This window comes from Pseudorca crassidens, chromosome 11 (genome assembly GCF_039906515.1).
Source record: "Pseudorca crassidens isolate mPseCra1 chromosome 11, mPseCra1.hap1, whole genome shotgun sequence".
Classification (NCBI taxonomy): Eukaryota; Metazoa; Chordata; class Mammalia; order Artiodactyla; family Delphinidae; genus Pseudorca; species Pseudorca crassidens.
This window is the reverse complement of record NC_090306.1, coordinates 37,008,704-37,022,159: the sequence shown is the minus strand read 5'-3', so window position 1 is coordinate 37,022,159 and position 13,456 is coordinate 37,008,704. Positions and strand designations below refer to the sequence as shown.

The following is a 13,456-nucleotide window of genomic DNA, read 5'->3' as shown; positions in this document are numbered from 1 at the left end:
TAGAGGGAGTAGTGAGTTGCTTCAGGGCAAAAAGCAGCTGTTGTTCCTCTTTATACCGCAGTGTCCAGCACGGTTGCTTATATCCATTTATGGAATGCATATTAATTGAGAACCTACTATGCACGAGGTCCTGGAGCTACATCAGTGAACAAAATTGACAGAAATCCTTGCCTGGTGGAGCTTACATTCTAGTGGTGTTGGGGGCAGGGATGGAGGCAGGGGCCAAACAAAATAATAGTCTGTGAGATGGGGCTAGGAGCTATGAAGAAAAATAACGCGGGAGAAAGAGATGAGAAGTGAGGGGCAGAGAGAGGGCTGGGTGGATACATAACGGGCTCACTAAAATGCCTGTTGAAATTATTTCTTGACAAAAACAAATCTGTCCATCTCCCTGAGAACCTTGTCTGAACGCGTTTTTTTCCCCCCTTTGGTTGATTAGTAGGACATGCGCTGTTACAGGCATTCAGGCTCCTCACTGGGGTTGAAGCATAGACAGGAACCTGAAAAGAACTAGGGCGAGGTTGCTTGAGTAGCACGACCCCACTGGGGGTCGAGTGATGGCTTAAAGGACTGCCCAGACCTCACAGTCTTATTGGTGTTCAGTAAGGCCACCAAGCTCTTTGCAAAGTACAAAGGGTTCCCTATAATAATTGGAGGTTGTTTGCTTGTTTTGAAAACACCCTTGATATCCTAGAATGTACAAAGTACAGGCTTTGAAAAATAAAGAAAACCTTATAACTTACTGTTTGATGTCGACAAAATCAAGCTGTTCCTTATTCAGCCTCCTGCTTCCCAGTATCTGAGTGCCTGGGTTTCTTTGAAATAACCTATCTACACATGTCTCTAATACACATCTCCAAGAAAGGCCTGGCAAACCTCAAAGGTAAGTTTTTCAATCATTTCCATACCTGTTTTCCTGTGGAACTTGGTTTGGGAAAGTTCGTATTTGTTTCTGATTTTCAGGGAAGTTAAACAAACAAGGCCAACAGATCAGAGCCCCCATCACAAGGCCAGACCCTCAGAGGGAATACAGCAGATTCTGTTCTTCTGTTATCCTCGTACCTGTAGGCTTTCTCTTTGCATCCTGCGAAGCCAGTGTAGACTTTTTTATTTTTATCCACATCTGCAAATTTCATGCGGACACCTGCAGATGATTCTGGGTTATCTGCAGACATACTTCTTTCTCTCTCTCTCTCTCTGTCTCTCTCTAATTATGCGCTGAGGACGCTGCGCTGAAGCTCACTTCCATCCCCTTGCAGCTTCCTCACCCTAGTAGAAAAAGGAGACCCTGGCTTTTGAGAACTCCATGTTGGGAGTAAATGGTGTTTAAACTGAAGTTTCCCCTGGCTTTATTGGTAAAGACAGAGTCCTTGACTACTCTGCAGGCGTGATGCCCTTGACTGTCCCGCCTCGCCTTTATTGTGGGATGAGCTGTTGGAATGCGTGTGTAAAAACATCCCAGTGAGGGGCAAACTCAGGGCATCCTCTGTGCGGTGCCCGCTTCTTTTGAAGTGTCTGGTGATTGTACCATTGTCATGCCAGTTGGAGGAATCCTTTGTTTTACAATGGCAGGACTCTGAAGAGCTAGCTGATAAGACTTGGGACCCTGGTGTGAAACTGACCCTTTGAACTAGGAAGAATCTTTTAAGATAAGCAAGCCTTGGCATTTTTATCACACACTTTTTATTAGGGCTCTAAATGGAGCAGGTTAGTGGCCCCGCTAGGCAGGTAAATAAAGGTTTTTTCAAGCTCTTCAGTAATGACACAGGCTAGGACCTGAGCTCCTTTTTGACAAACATGTAAACCTTCCAGTTGCCCATCTCAATGAAGATTTTTGGGAAATAGTATCAATTTGGGGGATATGTTTGTTTACTCATAACAAAAAGATGAATTGTACCAGGAATAAAATACAAATGAAACTCAATTAAAGACTTTTTCAAGAAAATGTCATGTTTCTGACTAAAAAATGATCTTATCTTTCAGACCAAATGGCATGACTTATTTCTTAATAAAGGTCATTGGTAGAACAGAAAGTAGAAAGACTGGGTACATGGTAATCATTTTTTAATTGACATTTTAATATCCTGAATGTTCCACATCTCGGATATTCTCATAAAATTAATGGCACTCATCATTCAACCATTCAGTCACTCAACAAACCTTTGTCAGTCCTGACGGGCGTGATGGGTGTTAGGCTTGTTTTTAGGGGCAGTGCTGAGCACGACCATCACGCTCTCCATCTACATAAGTCCTCCAGCCCAGTGGAGACCCCAGACATCACACAAATGATTAAAGGGTGAACAGAATATGGTAGGGAAGTAAGAAGTGCTGTGGCAACATTATTCTTAAGAAGTCCTTTAGAACTTTATTCTGGAGTGTGCTTTAAAGGAAGAACCTCATTTTCCTTTTTCAACAGTTCTTTGAGAGTGTCTACGTTTTATGTCCGAGTTTGCTTTCCAACTGTTCCTTCACGTTAGCCTAAATGTATCCTGAGATGGTTTCCCGAAATAGAATTTTCTATTCAGACTAAGGAGCCGCGGATGAGATGGGGAATTTAGGGTACATGCCTGGGAACTTTCATTGGAAGTTTTGTACCGTCTAAACCCCAAAGAGACAAGAAGGGTCCGTGAGGCTGCACAGACGGTCAGGCCCATCACTGTGTGTGGGCTTCTCTCCTGCTGCCCTCGCTGGGAATTCGGGCATTGGGTCCACTTCACCATGCTGGGGTGTGGCAATAAACCCTAAAACCAGCCTTTGGTTAAAGTGGCCTCTGTGCATACAGCTGACCTCCATTCCTAGGTTTTCTAGACCGAAGAATTCAGAGAATTAGAGGATTTCACAGCCAAAAGACCTCAGAGATCATCTACCATTTTGTGGATGAGAAATTGAGGCCCAGAGGGTTAAGGTCTTCCAGCCAGTTACTGCCAGAGGCAGGACTACTATGCCAAGCCCTGCCCTCCCCTCCAACCCAGATCCGGAGTGGAACAGCCCCGCTCCAGGACCCTGAGAGTGTGCCCACCCACTTCCATCACACTTCTTCATTCTCACCGCTTCTGGGACCTCTCTGCCCATCTGTGTTGGAAGCCCGCAGTTGTGAGCGATTTCCCACGTTTGACCTAATCTAAATGTCTCTCTATATTGTTTTTCCTTTAAACAAACAACTAAATAATAATGCTGTTTATAATAGCTCTCTAAGTAATAAGTAAAACTCTAAAGAATAAAGCTATTTATGCAACAGTTCTTTATCAATGAGTTCCATTGATGAATTTCTAACTTGGTATATGTTATATACCCATACATAAAACTGTTGAGCCCAGACCAATAAAGGTTATCCTAAAAACTGAGTAGGGATTTACAGATTTATTACCACTTGCCTTTTTTTCCCCCCAAACAGTAGCTCATTTGTGGGAATTACATTACACATTATGTTCAGGCATACTTCAGTTTTCAGCCAAAAAACTCCATGGTACAGGATATTCTAACAGGAAAGTATGTTGTGCTAAGATTATTGCCATATAATAAGTTCTTAGTGCCCTTAAGCAGCATGAGTGGGGAGGATCCTTTATAAAAATTCTTAGTCTAGGACAAACATTCCACCCCCTTCCCCTTTTCCTGTTCCCTCCTTCCTTCTCAGAGCCACATTCTCCATACTTCTCATTTTCCACTGTGACCATTACAAAAGAAGGGTTATTATCTTTTCACGATTTTTTTATTAATGTAAAAGCAGTGTTCTCAATCGTCGTTAAAATATATTTTCACTTTTGCTTATTTTACAGTTAACTTTTGTAAAACCCCATAGTGACAAATCGATGGATTAATTCAAATAAGATTGATGTAATTGCATTTCATATCCTGATAAAAATCACACAGGAACAGGAGGTGCAATCCTATCCTACTCTGTGTCCTCAGATATGTATTTATCTTGTTCTCTGACTAATGAGGAAAAACTAATCCTGTCAATACTGTGATTCAGCCTGGTGATAAGCTTCTATGTCATCTGTCACATGACTAACCATAGTCACCTTCTGTTTCCCTGCATTAAATCAACACAGATGCGTTGGCTTTGGAAATGTCCATCAACCTCATGTAGGCTCTGCTCTCTGCTCAGCGCGATGCAACCTCCATTGATGGTGTGATGGGGATTGGAGGTTAGTTCCTCCAGAATAATTCTTTCTTACAGTAATATTAATAATATCTGCAGGAAAAAATCTTCCATGTAATAAAACAAATTAGAAGACTGAGCACGAAAAAAGCTGGTGCAAGAAGAAAGGGAAAATACTATAGCAGAGAAGAGCAAGAGATATAGTTGTGGACAGTGAATCATTTGTTGTTGTTACTTTGGGACAGACAGCAAGTTGTGGGATAGGGGAAGGCTTTTCTATCCTCTGCCAAGACAGTGCTCTCCCAGTGAATTAGTTTAATTCAAACACCTTCCCAGCTTATGTCTGTGAGGGTCACGTGATTTATTATTTTTCTGCTTTGTCTACACACCTTGATCTTCTTAGTATTTTCAGTAAATATCCCCTGTCTCCCGAAATGACATGTGATCTGCTTGCGATGTGTCCATGTGCTGGGACGCTAATGAACACTCAGAACTCAGGGAGACAGCAGCTTCCCAGCAACCTTCAAGTTTCAATAGCCTTACCCAGCAGGACAGCAGTTAATTTACATCAGTGGGAGCAGTACTCGCCTCAAAAGCATCCTGAGAGTGGAGCTTCTGCAGAGGAAATGTGTTGAAATGACAGAAACTATGCATAAATAAAATTAAGCATTGTATGTCCCCCCAATTATGGGCTTAAATATTAGATATTAAATGGCTTTGAGTTCTAAATTTCTCACTTCATGCTTTTTTCTAACCCATTCTAGAAACCACAGTTCTCAAATGTTTTGTGGATTAAAACCAGCACCACAGGTCACATTAAAAGAAGAGTTTCACCTAATATAATAAAAGAGAAGTTAACTTTCACTTGAGCAAGACATCTTAACTAAGGTGGGTCAGATCCCTAAAATGATATGTATCCCTTTAGAACTTTTTATGAAAGAGATCTGAGATTTACTCATCAGCATGCCTGCTTCATAAGCAATATTGAAGACGCTGGAGGGTAGAATTTTGCTTCGACCAACTACTCAATAAGAACTTGAAGTAGCTTCTCTTTTTCATTCCACAAATTTACCACTGTCTTAGGAGAGCTAGTAACCAAAGTGAATGGTGTCTATAGACCAACGCCTGGTTCCTAAACCCAGTTACAAACTGCAGTTACCTGGGAAGACTGCCTGAAATGCAAACTTCTGGGTCCTAACTCAGACTTACTGAATCAAAATCCATAGGGATGTGGTCCAGGCATCTATATATTTTTAGGCTTTCCAGGTGATTCTTAAACTGTCAACCAGCTCAGCATCAATTTCTCTTGGCTCACCGTTATTAGGGACAATGCCCGTCCATAATATCTAATAGCAAGTTCTCTTGCCCCATTGTACAAATAGAATTTTTTAATCCATTTAATAGACAGTTTTGGAGTATCTGTGCAGGACAGAAACAGGTCCACCTTCACTGGGAGTTACTGGCCTGCAGCCCATAAAACACAGATGCCCAAATCCAAATCCACGTACCCACGTGGATACATGGTCAAGGAGTGGGGCCCTTGGCGGTCATGTTGCATTCCAACACCAGAACTGAGAGGGGGCCATTTTTTAACCTCATAGACTAAGGAGCCACCAAGCCCTGTCTGAAAGGAAAGAAGCACAAAATGTTAACCAGAAAGCAGCAGACGGAAGACTAGAGGAAGAAAGAATACTGTCTAGTTTTCTGAGCCTTTCTCTTTCTGAATCACATTTTCTGAAGCTCAGCTACAATCCTGCTCTGTGTTGCCTGAGACACCTCTTGTATCCATCCAGCAAATGATCACTCCCCACCCTTTTTTCCCTTAAATTAGTCTGGTTTCTGTTACTTACAAAAAGTGTCCTCACTAATACAAACCTCATTAATTTCAACACAGCCCAGTTTGCAGCAGTATAGTTCCCTAATGTACTTACCATGCTTGGATGCCACCAAAAGGGAGAGGAAGTAGCCCCGTCTGTAGAATCGGTTCCAAGTGACCCAAGTTGCACTCAGACGTTCTGCCCAAATGTGCTCATTTGGGAGGCAGGTACACTTGTTCATCATCGGAATATTCTCCTTAAAGACCCTTGGATTATAACTAAGCAATTTTCCTATACTCTGCCTACCAGATTTCCCTGAACAAGAAGTTTCCTTTCCTGGCACCACTCCCAGGACTCTGGTCCCGGAGAGGCGCCTCTGAGCCTACTCTGTTTTCAGAAATCTGCATTCAACTTTTAACATCCCCTGCTTTTTTTTTTTTTAATTAATTAATTTATTTATTTTTGGCTGCGTTGGGTCTTCATTTCTGTGCGAGGGCTTTCTCTAGTTGCGGCGAGCGGGGGCCCCTCTTCATCGCGGTGCGCGGGCCCCTCACTGTCGCGGCCTCTCTTGTTGTGGAGCACAGGCTGCAGACGCGCAGGCGCAGTAGCTGTGGCTCATGGGCCTAGCCGCTCCGCGGCATGTGGGATCTTCCCAGACCAGGGCTCGAACCTGTGTCCCCTGCATTGGCAGGCAGATTCTCAGCCACTGCGCCACCAGGGAAGTCCCATCCCCTGCTTTTTAAATACCCTCATATTTTATGACATAGACTTTTCCTAGGACTCCACTTTTCTTCGCATCTCATTTCCCTTTTTAAAAAACCATCAGCAAAATTAATACTCCAGTGTGATGATCATTTAAATCTTCTAAAATCCATGTATGATTTTTGTGAGGAAGTGGGGGTTTTGTTGTTGTTGTTGTTTTTTCCACAGACATAAAATTTAAAGTAGATGTTTGTGTCAAACCTCTTTTCCCCAAGAATCCCCTTTGTCACTTAATTAAATAACCAGGACCCCCTTTCGAATTACTTGCAGATTGATGATGGGAGGACCACAGGGATGGACTTGTGGAGGATGTGGGAATCTCAAACTTGACCTAGGCTTCATCCCTTTATTATGGTAATTGAGTTAGGGAAGGAAGAAAGTGTGGGGATAAAGATTTCCACAGCCGAGCGTTACCCCAGCTGGGAATATTCTGATGAGAATTTATTTTGGACATTCACATTTCTTAGGACTGTAGGACCTAGAAGAAAAATCAGCTTTCATAATTTGTTACTTGTTTGTTTGTTTTTGGTTGGTTGGTGCTTTCCTTAGAACAGACATTGAAGTCTATGGCCCTTAATTGTTTGTTTTTTGTGTAAGTGTTACATGGAAGAGCTCTAAATAGACTGTCTCTTATGATGGTTTTGTAAAGGTCTGTGCTCTTTTCTGTGATTACTTTAGTTAAGATCTGTATTGTGATAGTCTATTTGGGAAAATTCCAGGGATTTTAGTGTGTGTCTTAATTTCTTTACTACCCAGCACTGCAAAGAATCTATCCCCTTGTGTAAAATGAGTGTGAGGGAAGTCTGGACATGCTCATCCAGGTGGGGAGTCTCTAAGCCCAGAACTGTTCTAGATAAGTAACAGGTGTGAAGTGTTGTCAAAAGGCCCTTCTCTTTGACAGGTGAATTGAGCCATAAAAATTTTGAATAATTTATGCAAGTCTGTGGAAGCCCAGATAGAGATTGTTAATCCAGGGTTCAGAAAGCGCTAGTGTCCATTTCACAATGAAATCCTTACAGTTTATTTCTTGTGTGTGTCTCTTATCTTTGGCTGAGGTGAAAATATTCAGATTGCCCCATAAGTCAAAATTAATTTTGTGAACTATTATCCATGGTCTTAGCATCTTCTCTGTGCTTCTAAGTAAAATCAGAGCTTATCACAATCATATGTTTCAATTTATATTTTAAAATATTACAAGATGGCCAAGACTGGGGTTAAGAAACCTTTATAACATCTTTAATTTCAGTGAACTGCTAAATTTGCATACTCTTCTTGTAAGCTGGATTTTTCCTCCTCAAGAAAAGGAAAGCAGAGCAACACGTGGTTTGTGACATTCACTGCTCCTCTTAGCCTGTTTTGCATTAGGAGGTTATGGAAACCTAAGACTGAAAGCTCCATAAGGAAACCTTACAATGAAGGAAAGAAATAGAGAAAAGAGACATCTGAAACTTGGCCCTTTTTCCCCATATGCCCTAAGAATACATGCCAGTGTAAAATGTGGGTCCCTGAGAGTTGGAAGTATAAAGGAGCAGAGAAGCAAATACTTAAAAAATAAAATCATGCCTATTAATACCTTGGGTAAGTAGCCCCTATATTTCCCCTTTAAGAGCTGTCGAACACATAAAACCCTCTGGAAAAAAAACAGAACCATAAATGTCCATTCATTCCCAAGCCATTCTTTAAATTAACTGACAGTTCCTCACCTACTCAAAACAAAAACTGCCACCGAGCATCTACCCAGTGAGGGTCCTGGCTGCCATACCCGTTGACAAGCTTCTAGGAGTCACATGGCAGAGGTCCCAGCCCACTGTTTCCTAATTTGTCCTAGCGCTGTTAGCGGTGAGAATATCTTCCTCACGATGCACAGAAAATTTGCAGCCTAGCTAGCACACTAGTGGTCATCTTGAATTCTTTTTCCCCTTATAATTCCACTACAAATTAAACTTTTTATTACACAGCATCAGCGTCAAAATGCCTAGATGTTCCTACTATAGGCTTTTAAGGAACCCAAATAGTTACGTATGTGAACATCGTACTTATTCTCCCTAAGAACTCTCTTAATTAGGCATGAGAAACATTTTTCTGTAGAGTGACAAGCATTCTTCTGTAGATTTTAATTTCCCTGACTGTGCAAAAAAAAAAAAAAATGCACTTCATGAACGGTGCTCTTAGGAATCAGAGAGTTACATGTTCGGGAAAGTCACTGTAAAGATTCTTGGAAGGACAAGAAGATGATCAGAAATGTTGCTTGTGCAGGAAGTGGCGCTCCTCTTTTATCTTTTGAATGGTGGCTCCATTTGAAGAGGTTATCTAACCATGTCGTTGGATTTTTTTCAAAAAACATTTGACTCTTTATATCCTGAAAGCATTATGTCATAAAACTATTTTGCTAATGATACGTTCAGTCTTCACTAAATTACTCCCCCTCCGAAACTTACCTTTCCAAAAGGTGGAGAGAAGCATTTCAGAGATTCCTGGAATCTTGTTAGCATCTATTGAAAGAAGCTAAAAACTTCAGAAATGGTGGATAATGGAAACGTGGTTTGTTCTATTACATAAGCAACAAAGTAGTCAGCAGTCTTAAATCAGAGCTAGAGTTTGTGTTAAGTAAAAAATGTGTGCCCTTCAGTAAGAAGCAGATTGTCTTTACAAGCCTGTGTGGTATTATATGAGTCTTAATAGTTTCCTATTATTTGTGCTCATCTGCAACAAATTTTTGTTGGGGAACATACTGGCAATTACAATTGCCAAGAAATGCTGCCAGACAGACTATTAATTCTATTGTCTTTTGTTTCTTTCATGTGCTACAACTGAACTGAAGGACCTTAGTAAAATAATAATAATAGTGGATTATGGTCCTGGGAGTTGAGCTGTAATCAATTTTGTCTGACAGGCTTATTAATGGCTGCGTTATTACTTCAGTGCCTTTTTGCCTTCAGGATGTCGTGTGAGATGCGTTCAGCAGAGTGGGTCACACATGAGCTACAAAGCGAACCGTTCTCACGGTTTGCCCTTTGTTCAGCATAATCTTCCTCTAAGTTGAGGAGCTTATGGTGGGCTTCAGAACCCATCCGAGAGTGATACCCTTACTTGAGTAGGAGCTTAGCACACCCTGATACTGTAATGACGAATAGTTGCATCAGAGCAACTGTTATATAAATGATCTTCAAATACAGGCCAGTTTTGTTGTATTTGGACAATAAATGATTTTGTATCTGTAGAAATTAAAATGGTGCAGTGAACTGCTTCCAAAAGCTCAGAGCCGCATTTGTCTGAGGATCCGCAGGATTGGGGGCTGAGGGTGATCCAGCTCCTTTGAGCTGTGCAACATACTGGTCCTAGAGGTCAGCACAGCCAGTGTGTTGGCTGTGCTCCCCTCAGTGAGACTGACGATCACTGCTTTATTTCTAGATGAAATAATGCAGTATGAAACTTCTAGAATTATCCTTCCTACTTTCTGGTGATATCACTGAATGACAAGTTAGGGAAAGCAAAGCATTTTATTTCACTATTTATAAGAAGCTCTGCTTCAAAAGCAAATAACGTAGTGGTTTAAGACTGTAGGCTTTGATGTCAGACGCAGTTCTGAATACAGGCTCTTGCACTAAGTCACTGATGATGAGATGACTGAGCAACTTACCTTACTTTTCTCATTTGTAAAATGAGGAATATAGGATCTACCTTATCACGTGGTTATCAGGATTGTCTTTAATGTACAGGATTTAGCACAAGGCCTAGCATACAAGTACTCCATACGTTATAGCTGCTTAATAATCATCATAATAATAGAGGTTCACTTGACATTATGTTCTTACTCGATATATCACCAGATAAAATGCAGTAACATCATACTATATGTCCAAAGTGACACGCAATTCTAATACATACTTGACTGCTCATTCTATCCCACCCCCATCTTTAGGTCACTGCATGTTCAGTGAAAGGAAGGCCCTGTACGAGGTACTCGATGGCCTGCTATGAGGCAGCACTCCCTTTCCCCAAAGGGCGCTAGGGATGTTTGTAGCCTCCAGATCCACCCAGACCGCAGTTTTATCCCTGACAAACAGCTTCCTCACCATGATCATCATGGGATGATGTTACTGCTTTTTGTTTGGGAAAGCTCTCTGAAGGAATTAGGAACATCAGGAGGTCTATTTCTCAAAATATATCTCTTCCATACACTAATATTAACCAAAATAGTGACTACAGCCTATCCTCATTGGTGTAGCTGCTGAGTGGAAAGTTTGACCCTCTGGGTTATCCCAAAGCTGTGTGCACAGAGGAAGAGAAACACATCACTTGAGTTAATAGAATTTCTAACTGAAAAAGAAAATAAGCAGTAATTATGGTGTAGGGACTGGTCTGAATAAGATAGGTATCTTGGGGCTAATGGAGGGTCTTGGAGCAATGGAAGTGCAGCGTAGAAACCTTTGGTCTGATGGGGCCTCAGGGAACATTCCTGGACCCATCCCAAATTAAGTCCTGAAGTAAGAGTTAGCCAGGCAAATAAAAGTGAGTGGCTAGACAGTTGCAAGTAGAGGAAGCAGCGGGATTAGGCAAAGGGGCCTGAAACAACATGATACACTTAGAAACCACCAGTTCTGGAGCCAAAGGTGAGGTATGACAAGTGATGGAGATAGGGTTGGAGGGATCAGTAGGGGCTGGAAATGGAGGACCTTCCTTTATTCCATGGAGGTGTTGGGAAAGCTGAAGAAGGGAATTTTAAAGGAGAATGACATAGCTTTGTGGTGGTCAAGTGAGGGAGAATGAGTGTAGGGAAGAGAAGCCCTGAGGCGATGTTAGGCTGCAGTAGCATCCCAGGCCTGGGAAGATGGGTGGGCAGCAGTTTTAGGGGTGGGAGAGGGATATACACAGAGGGATAGGGATGGGATATACACTCTGTTTCTATATCAACAGAGAAAATAGAAAAGATGCAAAGATTTGATAAGCAACTGACTGAGGGCAGGCAAGAGGGAGGGCGCCTAATGAAGGAAGCACCTGTGATGGTCAGGTGTCTGGCTTACTGGGAGTACTGGTGGTACCATAAACAGACTTGGAATAGAGGAGGAAAGAGGCTATTGGTCTGGAGGTGGGTGGAGCACATGATTTAACAATTTGAGCTTTCTAAAGAGATTTCAATTTAGCCAATTGGTTTGTGTTCATATCAGATCTTATATGCTAAAAAGAACAAGTAACTTAAATGATAAACTTGATGAGGTTCCTTTAAATATTAAAACTAGAGAACTGAACCCTAAATTAGTTGACTCACTTTTTTTATCCAAATAAAAATAAAAATAGAATCAGTAGATAGATAATTGATATAAAAGTAGGAGTGCTTAACAAGGTCTGAGTCAGGGTTTATGGAAGGTCAAATGTGAACCAGTCATTGACCACTCAACAAATATTCACTGAGACTCCACTATGTAGCAGGCAAAGTACCTAATGGACCAGGCCTGTGTATCTAAGCACTTGGGATAGATCCATCACTAAACAAAACAGGTGAGATCCCTGCCCTTAGCCCCTGTATAATTCAATGCAAATACAATGCTGAAGAGGCAAGGGCTCCAAGCATAAAGGAGAAAGGAACTATTGAAAGTAACTTTCATCAAAAGACAGTTACTGAGATTGGTTCAAGATGGCGGAGTAGAAGGACGTGCGCTCACTCCCTTTTGTGAGAGCACCGGAATCACAACTAACTGCTGAACAATCATCGACAGGTAGATACTGGAACTCACCAAAAAAGATACCCCACATCCAAAGACAAAGGAGAAGCTGCCACGAGGCGGTAGGAGGGGTGCAATCACAATAAAATCAAATCATGTAACCGTTGGGTGGGTGACTCACAAACTGGAGAGCAATTATACCACAGAAGTCCACCCACTGGAGTGAAGGTTCTGAGCCTCACGTCAGACTTCCAAACCTGGGCGTCCAGCAACAGAAGGAGGAATTCCCAGAGAATCAGACTTAGAAGACTAGCAGGATTTGATTGCTGGGCTTTGACATGTCTGGGGGAAACAGATACTCCACTCGTGGAGGGCACGCACAAAGTAGTGTGTGCATCAGGACCCAGGGAGAAGGAGCAGTGACCCCATAAGAGACTGAACCAGACCTACCTGCTAGTGTTGGAGGGTCTCCTGCAGATGTGAGGTGCGGCTGTGGCTCACTGCAGGAACAAGGACATTGGCAGCAGAAGTTCTGGGAAGTACCTCTTGGCATGAGTCTGCCATTAGCCCCACCAAAGAGCCCGGGTAAGCTCCAGTGTTGGGTTGCCACAGGGAGGGAACTCAGCCCCACCCATCAGCAGACAAGTGGATTAAACTTTTACTGAGCTCTGCCTACCAGAGCAACACCCAGCTCTACACACCAGCAGTCCCTCCCATCAGGAAGCTTGTACAAGCCTCTTAGATAGCCTCATCCACCAGTGGGCAGAGAGCAGAATCAAGAAGGACTACAATCTTGCAGGCTGTGGAATGAAAACCACATTCATAGAAAGACAGACAAAATGAAAAGGCAGAGGACTATGTACCAGTTGAAGGAACAAGATAAAACCCCAGAAAAACAACTAAATGAAGTGGAGATAGGCAACCTTACAGGAAAAGAATTCAGAATAATGATAGAGAAGATGATCCAGGACCTCAGAAAAAGAATGGAGGCAAAGATTGAGAAAATATAAGAAATGTTTAACAAAGACCTAGAAGAATTAAAGAACAAACACTTGGAAGAATTAAAAAACAAACAAACAGAGATGAACAATATAATAACTGAAATGAAAAAT

At 42.0% G+C, this 13,456-nt stretch overlaps 1 protein-coding gene across 7 annotated transcripts in view; it reads left to right on the top strand.

Annotated features, from left to right (window-relative positions):
• PRICKLE1 (prickle planar cell polarity protein 1) overlaps positions 1–13,456 on the top strand; it is a 107,969-nt gene that overhangs the window by 60,035 nt on the left and 34,478 nt on the right. Inside the window, exons 3-4 of one of the 7 annotated variants that reach the window (XM_067696225.1) lie at positions 4,053–4,148; positions 4,867–4,990. The exons of 5 other annotated variants lie outside the window; for them this stretch is intronic. The gene's annotated coding sequence lies outside the window, so the exon portion shown is untranslated. The remainder of the gene's footprint in view (positions 1–4,052; positions 4,149–4,866; positions 4,991–13,456) is intronic. One more of the 7 variants, XM_067696226.1, reaches the window with a different exon arrangement.